Consider the following 12,763-nt stretch of genomic DNA (forward strand, 5'->3'; position numbering starts at 1 on the left):
GTGGAACCTAGAATTCCTTACAAGATCTAAAGGAATTTCAGCAGAATCCAAAGATTTCTGTCCTGGAGTTTGCTAAGCGACGACATCTTTTGGTCTCGAGATACACTAGCCTAGGCCTAAATAACTCGTTATTTTAGAAAAGGCAGAAATTGGCAAGAAAGTGCACATTCACAAGATTATTTTCTTCCGTCATAACTGATCGAATGAAAATACCCTAGGAAATTTAAATGTCCCAGGTAATTTCAATTTCAATTTTTCTCCCTACGGGTAATCGTTCAAATTGATTCAATTCAAATGGAAAGACCCATGCTTATGTCGCCGCAGAGGCAAATTTCTATTCCGCCTTGTCATTGACGGAAAATCCCAACAGAAAATTTACCTACTTCTAGTAACATGTTCTAGTAACATCCCTCTGATTTTAGTTTTCTAACTGAACAGTTAAACCGAACGATTTTTTTTAATTTCTTTATTAGTTTGATTCCAAACATTACATTCATTTCTTATATCTAAGTGTTCTGTGTTATTAGACAACACTATCATCCTAATTTGATAAAACAAATTTCAGATTTTATCAACATTTTGTTAACAGAGTTAACATATTACATATGTTACATATTTGTTACATTTGGCTTGAATGCCCCCAATTTGATTTTTAAAAGTTAAATTCTTATCTAACATGAGCCCTAGATACTAGACTGGCCCTGTTACCGACGATATCGGCAACAATAGAGGTCTTCTTAATTTGAGTTTTCAATAAATAATTGTAGTAGTATTCCCTTAGCTTATTATTTAAAATAACTTATCATATGATATTAAATAATTAAAACTTATCCTATTGTTAGTGTTTGACCTAGAAAGATTGTTAGTAATTAAGGAAAGAAAGCAACATTAAGTTAAGTTGAGAACCACTGCTATTGGCTAAAATTGAATTCAAAATCTAGTTAACCTTTCGGTCGTCGCGCGAATTTTTGTAACGTGAGTAGTCGCGCGTTGTACTTTGTACAACACCCTTAGTTTTGCGAATATCCTAGGAGTTTGACCACTTAGAAAGACCACGTCTTCGGCAAAATTGTTCAGTAGCTTAAGGGCTATTATTATTATAGCCAAGAAATTCGAGATTTTGCCACTAGGCGGTGCTAGTGAGCATGAAACTTTTGTTTCTCAGATCTCATGATCCTGACCACTTAGAAAGATGGCGTCTTCCGCAAAGTTGTTCGGTAACTCAAGGACTATCATTGATTGAGCTAGTTGATTCAAAATGTTGCCACTAGAACCACTTAGAAAGATGGTGTCTTCGGCAGAGTTGTTCAATAGCTCAAAATCTTTCTTTGTTTAATCCTTTAAGTTCAAGAAATTAAATAATGATAGTCCCTGAGCTTCTGAACAACTTTGCCGAAAGGGGCCTGTCTAAAAATTCGAGATCCTGCAGTATCCGCAAAACAAAAAAATCATGCTCACTAGCGCCGCCTGATGGCAAAATACCCTATTTCTTGGCTCAAATAATGGTAGCCCTTGAGCTGCTGAACTACTTTGCCGAAGACAATATCTTTCTAAGTGGTCAGGCTCCTGAGTTTCAAAGCTTTCAAAGTTTCATGCTCACTAGCGCCGCCTAGTGGCAAAATTTTGAATCAACTAGCTCGAAAAATGTTAGTCCTTAACTTACTAAACAACTTTGCCGAAGACGACATACTTCTAAATAGTCAGGATCCTGAAATATCTGCAAAACAAAAGTAAAACTTCCATGCCCACTAGTGACCCCTAGCGGTCAAATACCGATTTAAATGAGGTACCATCAGATAGCGCTTCACCTCCAGAACAACTTTAATATAGACCCCAAGTTTCTATATTATCTGGATTTTAAGATATGACGATTTAAAACTGTGGTTTCCTACAACCGCACATAGTGCGTTCATTATTATGCGACTTCCATGTACATTTCTTGATTTTACCGCATTATAAAGGGCTATACTGTAAATAGAAACTGTCGAGTATTGTTCTTAAGAAGATTCTTGAGGAATACATTTTGGTTTGGTGTCGATAGATATCTTTGTTGCAAAATGATAGCATATAAATCACAACTGTTGTACAAAGTACAACAGCGCGACAGCCCGGAGGTTAAAGAAATCATTGTACTCCCCTCGGTTTGAAATGTTTCAAAAACACGACAACACTAAATCCTGTATGATTGTAAAGAGGAAGGGAGTGGAGCAACGGGGGAATGGGAGGAGCATGGAGATGGGGACTTGTAAAAGGAGAGTGGAGATCGATCCACGGGTGGAGCTCGTTCACTTAAGTCCGGGATCGGAAGCAGACAAGAAGTTAAGCGAAGGTTCCTCTGGAACAATAGAAGTGAGGTGCTAAGACCGATAGTTGAGTTCGTGGTATGGAAGACTATTTCGTGTGTAACTGCTGAGCCCACGGACTCCAAAGAGACGGTGCTTCCATATATCACCAGGACCCTCACCCCCTTCAGTGTTCTTACGTTAACGGCCTGCGGAAGAAGGACTGCAAACACGCTTCTGATCGGGATAGTTTTTCACAGTGTATCCTCGTGTGTACGATACACTACACATCCCCAAAGTGACCGCCTCAAATAAGCCGCGGGGTGGCGCGAAGATGACCGACGAAACGTCAAATTCGGCCGTCGGTGCAAAACCCAGTAAACTTTCCGCCGGCGAGCGATGCGGACGCCACTCTTTCCGACGTCTCTCCAACGAAGTCTAGCACGTGTTGCAGCAGGTACGTCATCTCCTCCCTTCCTCCACTACCAAACACCACGACGCTATGGGCCCCACCCCACCGCATTACTGGCACATTTGACAGAAATAATTTACAACAATCTGATTCCAACTTCAGACATGGTAAAATCAAGCGCATTTCTGGTCTTCTGATAATTGCCGGTGCGAGCGCTTAAGTTAACCCCCTAAAATGGTAGTTTTTACCGCACAATTTTTCTGCGTGTACGTGGACGCTAAATGGTCCCCCAAAGACCTTGAAGGTATCAGGTGTATGACCGCCGTGCGCAAATCGAGCTTGCTGCTTTAGTGCACGCTTCGTGAGTACGAAAAGCCACTAGTAACAAGTTACCCTGAGCGCGTTGATAGTGAGCATAGAATTTTGTTTTATTTGTAGTTGTTAATTTTATGTCAGCGTACACTGTTATGAAGATGTACATAGTATAAAATATTATTTTAGTTAGTTAGTTCCGGTCAATTTGTCAATTAGGGTAAAAAGAGGTTATCTTTTTCTTTTATTGTCAACATTTAACCAACTACGTGGTACTGGCCAAACTGATAACTTGTTTTAAACAATGATAATCTATTGAATAAAGCTAGTTGATGTAACATTCATATTTACAAAGGAAATAAACTTGTATGATGACTATCAACGCGCTTATTGTACTTATTGTTTATACCCATGTTGCGTGCACTAGAGCAGCGAGCTCGATTTGCGCACAATTTGCGTACACCTGATACCTTCAAGGTCGTTGGGGGACCACTTAGCGTCCACTTCAAAATTTTACATGATTTTTTTCTTACCAAAACGAGCACTTTACAATGACGAACTTATAACATTTCACATTTTCGAAAAATAAGGGACGGCCTACCGTACAACCACTTATATGCATACGCCATGTGCCTCAGCTCGCCCAGCGTCATAGGTGGCTATGATGCGCTAAGTGGCTACCACCGAAATGCAAAGCAGTAATGCATGATCCACTTCAGATGGTTAAAACACCAACTTTATTAATTTTAATCATGGTACAACCTTCTACAATATTCTTCGCTACTATATCAAACAGTGTTTTTGACATTCTGGGTCCAATTGAAAGCGATCCACAATTTTCCGGAACCCAACAGTAGACGATGTGCTGTTACCCATATGTTTGAGCTGTAAATCCCATATTAACTTCAATTCAAATGCGCCAACTCATGGAACGACCAAATGAGCTGAAATTTTCAGGGAGTCTTCCTCTAACACTAAGGAATAATCCTGGGGGTGCCCCGTGGAATTATTCAATATTATTTTTCTGCCATGCTGATCTGGGACAGTCTACTAGATACTTAACTTCATCTGACCAATTTATTGGAACCCCTCTCATCGTGACAACATGTCTACTTCTTCTTCTTCTTCTTTCTGGCGTTACGTCCCAAATGGGACAAAGACTGCTTCTCAGATTAGTGTTCTTATGAGCACTTCCACAGTTATTAACTGAGAGCTTTCTTTGCCGATTGACCATTTTTGCATATGTATATCGTGTGACAGGTACGATGATATTCTATGCCCTGGTAGATCGAGAAAATTTCCAACCCGAAAAGATCCTCGACCGGTGGGATTCAAACCCACGACCCTCAGCTTGGTCTTGCTGAATAGCTGCGCGTATCTGCGCTACGGCTATCTGGGCTCTCAACATGTCTACTTGAAGGTTTCAAATAAAGAGCTTTTGGTTTATGTGGGAATATTATAAGTTGAGTTTTGGAAGCATTAGGAGAAATCTTCAAGTTTTGCAAGTATGAAGAAAAAATATCCAAACTTTTTTGCAATCGACTACAGATGACACGCAGACTTCATCCTTTGGCGGAGAGGCCTGTGTCATCCGCAAACAAGGATTTTTGACATCCCTGAGGTAACTCAGGTGAGTCAGATGTGAAAATATTGTTTAATAGTGGTCCCAACATGCTGCCTTGGAGAACACCAGCTCTTACATGAAGTCATTCATATCTGGAGTTCTGATAATTAACCTGAAGTGTACGATTCGACAGATAACTTTGAATTATTCTAACAATGTATGTTGGAAAATTGAAGTTTTTTAATTTTACGATCAAACCTTCATGCCAAACACTGTCGAATGTTTTTTTTTTCTATATATAGAAGAGTAAGACCAGTAGAATAGCCTCCAGATTTGTTGGAACGAATCAAATTTGTTACACGTATAAGTTGATGAGTGGTCGAATGTCCATGGCGGAATCCGAACTGTTCATTTTCGTTGATTTCTGTTCAAAATGACCTTTCCAAAAGTTTACTGATGGAAGAAAGCAGACTGTTTGGACGATAGCTAGAAGCTTCTGTAGGATTTTTGTATGGTTTTAAAATTGGTCCATTTGTCAGGAAAATATGCTAATTGAAAAAAAATGTTGATATATTTCAACTAAGAATGATAAGCTACCTTCTGGAAGTTTCTTGATGAGGATGTAGAAAATTCCATCATCGCCAGGAGCTTTCATATTTTTGAAAATTTTAATAATAGTTCTCACTTCTGCCAAATCATTCTCCCAGGAATTTTCGAAAATGTTCTCTCGATTGAGAATATTTTCGAAGTCCTGAGTAACTTGATTTTCAATTGGACTAGTAAGTCCTAAATTAAAATTGTGCGCGATTTCAAACTGCGTAGCAAGTTTTCGAGCTATTTTACAATTAGTTAGTAATAATTTGTTTTCCTCTTTCAATGCCGATATTGGCTTCTGAGGTTTTTTTTTTTAATTTTAGATAATTTTAGAATAAATTTTAGATTTAAAAGGGCTCAGAGCCAGGGTCCAATTGAAAAATCATATTTTCAAAATTTTTGTTTCTTAATTGTGCAAAACGTTTCTTGATTTCTTTTTGCAAATCCTGCCATATAATTTTTATAGCAGGATCACGAGTGCATTGAAATTGCCTTCTCCTCACGTTTTTAAGACGGATCAAGAGTTTAGGATCATCGTCTATAATCACGACTTCAAATTTTACTTCACATTTTGGAATCGCAATGCTCCTGCCTTCAACTATGGAATTTGTTGAAGTTTCAAGAGCATTGTCAATATCAAGTTTTGTTTGTAAAGAAATGTTAACATCAAGATTAGAGTCAATATATGTTTCATATATATTCCAGTCGGCTCGAAAATAATTGAAAGTGGAGCTGATAGGATATCGCTTCATGGGATATTTGAAATGTAACAAGGACATGATCAGAATCAAAATCAGCATGAGTAACTACTTGGCTACAGAGATGACTAGAGTCGATTAAGACCAAGTCTATCGTAGATGGATTCCTAGAAGAGAAAAAAACATGTAGGGTAGGCCGTCCCTTATTTTTCGAAAATTCGAAATGTTATAAGTTCGTCATTGTAAAGTGCTCGTTTTGGTAAGAAAAAATCAGGTAAAAATTTGAAGTCCGTAAGTGGACGCTAAGTGGTCCCCCAACGACCCTAATGGTATTAGGTGTAGATGACCCCGTGCGCAGAATCGAGCTCGCTGCTCTAGTGCACGCAGCGTGAGTACGAAAAGCCACCAGTAACAGATTGTCCTGCGCGCGTTGATAATTAGCATGGAAGTTTGTTTTATTTAAGATGATTCAAATATAACGTAACGCAAAATTTGCCAATTTTAGACCCCTTCCCTCCCTCACGTAAGAGCTTTTGTATGAACATTTTTGTATGGACGTAACACTACGGAAGACCCCCTCCCTCCCCCTGTTGCGTTACGTAATATTTGAACGATCCCTTTGTAGTTATGAATTTTAAATCAGCGTGCAGTGTTATTAAGATATCCGCAGTATAAAATATTATTTTACTTAAAATTCTATGCTGATTATCAATTTGTTACTAGTGGCTTTTCGTACTCATGTTGCGTACACTAGAGCAGCGAGCTCGATTTGGCGCATGGGGGCCATCTACACTCAATAACTTTTGGGTCGTTGGGGAACCACTTAGCGTCCACTTACGGACTTCAAATTTTTACCTGATTTTTTCTTACCAAAACGAGCACTTTACAATGACGAACTTATAACATTTCGAATTTTCGAAAAATAAGAGACGGCCTAATGTAGGGCTATCAGGGCATTGAATTGAGAAATATCCTACAGAGCACTTGAGAATTATTCCATTACTGATGTTTGGCACTGCTTCAGTCCTAGTGGTGGCTTGGACTGCTTCAGTCATAGTGGTGATTTTGAACATTGCATCAATCATTAGATTCAATTGTTCAATTAGAAAATTAAAATCAGAGGCAGACATACACGCAGAGAATTAACAATCATTTAAAATAATGATTGTTTTTATTACTTTCAACAAGCACTGTCAATTTGTTGTAATTGAATAAATTGGGTTGAAACAACAATGATTTTTATCAAAATAAATCAGAAATGTTGTTGAAATTACGGACAGCAATCTCAATCAGATATATTTTTAAAACAACAAAAACTAATTTCATTTGAACTGGAAGATTTTTTTGTTCCAATTATGGCCACTGTTGAAGTGTAAAGTGACCCGCCATTTTGTTCTATGCTCTAAACGAAAGTGAAAATGTCCGCCGAGGAAAGATTCATTCGTTCTTCAGGAAAAGTTCAATCAATAGTTTTGAAAAATCTGAAACAACGATCAAAACTATTTTCGGTAATTTATAACCCTGCTAATTTCATCTCGTCGTTTGCGGAGCAGAAATCCAATGATTATACTACTTTTGGAAAGTGGCCCAGATACTAACAGCATTTAGAACATATTTATGAAAAATGTAAATAAATTAAGCCTGTCGAAGCCATAATCGTTTTTCATTACAAAATAAAAACAAAATGAAAAGAGAGGGGACTGTAGCCAATAAAAAAAATGTTATTATTTCAAATAAAAATATCATAAAATAAAAAAACAGCTATGTTTTGTTCTAAAAATTAAAAAGAAAATAATGCAAAAATATTGTTGTTTCGAAGGAAAAACGTATTGAATCAAATATTTATTTTGTTGAGCGTTATACCCAGCCGTCAAATTCAACAATAAATATTTTTAACTACCAACAGTTATTGAAGTAATGAAAGGCTATAAGCCGGCAAATAATACAGAAAATTTGTTGTAATGATTCAGAATATATTTGATATCAAAATTGATTTCTCTGCGTGTATCACTTGAAGTGGGTACATTATCTGATGATTTCCCGTTAGAATTTTCGGTAGACGATGAGGCGGAGTAGAAGTTTCCTGTGGCGGCAGGGTTTTTTTTCCATTTGGTTTGAAACAATTATAATGGGTACTCATAGTATGAAAAGGGGAGGAGTTCAAATTACCTGCTACGATATCGGCAAATAATTTTCCTTGGGTAGATACATTCGTAATTAAAGGACTCGAACGGCTACCCGACGGATTAAAATTAGTTTGTGAATGAGCATGATTATGATCTACCTGATGGGTATGATTCCTAATCAAGCGATCGTTAACAGAAAAATGAGCATTGTTCGATACTCTACCAGGCAAATTCCGGAAACGACCGTTATCGTAACGGATATTACTGTTCATCTGCCTGGCACGAGCCTCGACGACTCGCCTACGCGAAAGGAAAGCCCAAAAATTTGATTTATGATTGCCCCCGCAATTCGAGCATGGTGGTATCTTCCTTCACTGGACAGACGTCCTTAGCGTGAGAAGAACCTCCGCAAATCATGCATTTAGCATCCATGCGGCAATTTTTTGTACCATGACCCCTGGGGGGAAATCCAAGCAAGCATGGGAAAATTCACTCACTCACCCGAACGCCACCGATAAAAAATAGCAAAAAATCTGCTGCTACCGAACATTCAGTGATAGCTGAATCGTACTGGGTGGAGTGTAGCATGAAAGCGTCAAAACCGATTGTGTAAAAGCAAGAATCGGAAGGAACACGAAGAGAAGTGAATATCAATACACTTGTATCTGCGAGGCACGAGTGAAAGCACTAAGCATCCATTCGCCGAATGCATTGAACTGAGTGAGCGGATTCCCACTCACTGAATCATTCCGTGGTGTGGATTGCCTGTCAGTGAACACTCATCAGCACTCAAATCCGAATGCCACTCCAACGGAATCAGAATGTAAACAATCATTCGGTATGCATTCGGTTGCCTTCGGCTTTTAGAATCGGTAGCGACTCAATCAGTTGCCGTTTTTGTTTCGCTTGGCGCTCGCCGAAGAAGCAGAATGGGCACTGGAAATTGAAACGTTCGGCTTGGTTAGAGAAACGGCTTTCTCGCTCCCGACTGTGCGTGGAAGCGAGTGAGGGAAACACCAAAACTGAGTGAGTGTTTCCCATGCTTGAATCCAAGTAAATCATTTATTCCAATTTTGATCTCTTCAGGTGACTTATAGTCACTTGAGAGACCTTTCAAGACGACTTTAAACAAACGTTCAGTTTTGTCGTCATAAGTAAAAAAAATGTGCTTCTTCTCTTCAAGATATTTGAGAAGAAGTTCGCGATTTTTAGAGTTTCCGGCAAAACGCGACAGTCTCCTTTCTTTGCGATTTGGAAGGAGACCTTGATTCCCCTAATGGTGTTCAAGATCTCGTGCCTAAATCCCTCAAATTCGGAACAACTGACCACGATATGCGGCACTCTTTGCTTCCTCACTTAAATCAAAGAGCCTGAGATAGATACGGCTTCGATTTGGTGTTCAGAAAATTTGTCTAGAGCATCGAACTGATTGCTCATTTCGATGCAATTATCAACATAATCCATTTCACCCTTGGAAGAAAGTTTGCATTCCGGAGAAACGTCCTTTCTTCCATTCTTGCCTAGTTTAGTGACAGTTTTAAATCCCACTTTTTTGGAAGGAAGTTGTGAATTCAGAGATTCACCCTTGCTTTTGTTTGTAGTTGCAACCATGTTAGTGAATAAACGAAAGAAGGTGGTCTCGTTTTTCCCAAGACGATGTCCAAGAAGGATTACCACCGCTAGCTTTCGCCAACGGGTCCAACGAAAAATCGAAGGCACGGATCGTAAAGGGATCAATAGTTGAAAAAATAATACTGAAAAGTGCTGTTTTAGTAGCACTGAGAAGTACCGTTTTTAATTTTAGCACTGAAAAGTACTGTTTTTTAGCACTGAAAAGTACTGTTTTTTTAGCACTGAAAAGTACTGGTACGATGCGCACTGAGAATCAAATCATTGATGCTGTTTAAAACACCACTATGACTGAAACAGTCCAAGTTGGTGTAAAATTTATTATTAAATTTATAATTCGATTACGTTTCTTCAATGGATCCAAATATTTATTTGAATATTTCAAATTGGAATGCTCGTTCTTTGAATGGTAAAGAGAACGAGCTGTTTAAAAAGCTACCCAAACTCAAAAGGGATCCAAACTTGTTTGTTTGTTTTTGATAGACGTTATTTAGTATTAAAGCTTAAGACCAGTGGAGAGTGCTCCGTTTAACGAAAAGCTTCTTCGAACTAGATAAGGAACAATCTTCTACTGCGTTATATTATATAAGAAATGAATGTAATGTTTGAAATACTAATAAAGAAATTAAACAAAAGCATAAGCATAAGCATTGATGACCGTACAATTCGTAGTTGCTACTCCGTGATTGACCAGAATAATCGAATAATAACGGCGCCGGCCACGTCCTTACGGTCATCGGGGAAGGGAAGGAATATAAGTGTGACATCCATTGTTACTAAAGACCGAGATCTCCTCTGCATCTCCATGGTTGTCACGGGAAGGAGTTTTGTTAGTGGGAAGGATCATAGCTGAATGATCAGGATTCACCTTGGTAAGTGATGCGATTCATGCACCTCAGTACAAAAAATCACCTATCAGTACATTGAAGACAACGTGAACATAAGGTAAGTCGACAGTTTTAGCTTCGAACCATTCAAAGCTTATTTTTGTGATGAGAAAAAAAAAACAGGCAAAAGGAAAGGTATGGGGTTTTAATGTTAATGTGCAAGTGTCTATGTCGACACTTACAGTGACGAACTGTTCATATTTTTTTAAATCAATTCATTTAAGCAACATTCCCACCGTTGTCATGATAAAAATACGTTTCATAATATATTGTAAATTTAAAATAAAAGCATGAAACGAGCTCACCAAAATTATCATCCATCCTTGATTGAGCTGCTGTAGATACTTTAATAAGCAAGTTTATTTCACAATAGCAAAATATCACTTCGGCGACGCGAAAATTTGAGCTCGATTGGACTCGTGCGATGATAAAAAAAGTCCGGCGGCGCGACGACGCAAAGAAAAAAAAAACGATTTTTCTAGTAAAGATGAAACGAAGCCAAAACTCAAACCCTCAAGAGCACAAATCTAGAGAATCAGACAGCACGCTAACTTTAAAGTACCCTTTAAATGGGTACCATGTACCCATTTTTATAATCAGTATGGGAGTGTCAGAAAAAGGGTATTTTCCAATGACATAAAAAAGGGTACTTTAGCCCCATTTCGAAGTATCTCCTCTTGTGAAAATAAAGGGTAAATTGTACACATGCTAGTTTGGTATCAACAAAACTGCCATTGCACGATTTTGTTTCGTTGCCACCCGGAATTGTTGAAAAATAAATTGGTCAAAGTGTAAATCACGCGATATTTCAATTAAATCAAATGTCCAGTTTCATACGATGCTTTTCAGAAACGTAAGTAATTTCGGCGATTCTATCTGTAATGACCTCAAAAATGAAGATTTTTACAAATCGTGCTTTTGTTGCAGACACTTCGACATCCATTTCAATTCACCCAATCGGTTTGGGCCGGCTCCAAGGATGATGTTTTGAAGGAGTTAAAGCGACCCACAGTCTTCAATTCTAAAGCACCGGAAGAACATCCGCAATGATAAACAAATGACAAAATTTCAAAAATTTGTAGAATAAAATAATAAATATGAATGGTAAATATAGTACGATACATTTACGATGTTTTTTAATGGTATTTCAATGATATATTCGTAACCTTTTATCTCTGGATCCCTAACCTCAATCTACGGCAATATTCATTTACAAAATGAGGTTTTATTACCCATGTTCATTGTGAAGACCGAGAGTGAAAAATACCCATTATTTGAAGTTCAAGGCGAATACTCTTAAATGAGTAAATCGACTTTACTCTTTTAATGAGTTAAACCACTTTTCTTGGAAATGGGTATTATTTTACCCATTAATGGGTACTTCCATCTTAGCGTGAGCGGTTCAAGCTGAAAACCTGATCGATTGGTTATCATCAGCGAGTACCATTCGATCAAGCCCTCAATCCGATCCAATGTGCGGCTCTCCAGACTTGTTCTCCTGAAAATTTAAGGTCCGTCCTCGATGCATGTCCACCTTTGCCGACACGAATACACCCTCCTGGTGTAAAGTGTCGTAAACACAAAAAAATAACCTTCTGCTTAGGCTTTTACGAAGCATTGCGCAGCATAACGCGTGCAGAATAAACCGTTTCATTTCCACTACACTTTTTCTAGACACTTTTTCTTCAAAAACTATACCAGCCGTTTCACCAGCCGAATCTTATATTTTACGGAGACGAACAAAATGTGACAGCACAATTTTCACCACATCCGTTCGCGCGCGCTGCCTACTGCGATCAATCCACTAATAAAGAAATTAAACAAAAACAATAAAATGTAAATGTATTGTTATGTTCACATAAATCCCCTCTTTCTGAAAGCATGTCGTAGTTTATGCAAATCCTTATAAGATTATGTTCTAAATGTCGAACCCACAAAAAATATGTCGGAAAGATGTTGCTGACAAAGTCAATATTGCCCCGAAGACAATATTTCAAATGTGTTAATTTACATTTGAAATATTGTCTCGCATAAAACTGAAACTTGACTAGATTAATTTGACCGACCTTCCGAATTTATATGCTTTCAGACTAATGAGTATGAAAGGCCAGGTACTTCGCACCCTGCAATGATTTTAAAACAAAACCTTGTTGAGAGAGTGTAATATTGTTTTAGCTCTCATGCTATTTGCATGTATGACATCCTCCCATTCACAAATAAAAACAATGAACAATCGAGATCCGTATGCCTTTCATACAC

General features: G+C 38.1%; 1 protein-coding gene across 1 annotated transcript in view; it reads right to left on the reverse strand.

The window, feature by feature from the left end:
• Positions 1–12,763, reverse strand: part of LOC5574632 (Down syndrome cell adhesion molecule-like protein Dscam2) — a 109,683-nt gene that overhangs the window by 82,856 nt on the left and 14,064 nt on the right. The gene's annotated exons all lie outside the window — the stretch shown is intronic.

The sequence above is a fragment of the Aedes aegypti genome, chromosome 2 (genome assembly GCF_002204515.2).
Source record: "Aedes aegypti strain LVP_AGWG chromosome 2, AaegL5.0 Primary Assembly, whole genome shotgun sequence".
NCBI classification, from domain to species: Eukaryota; Metazoa; Arthropoda; class Insecta; order Diptera; family Culicidae; genus Aedes; species Aedes aegypti.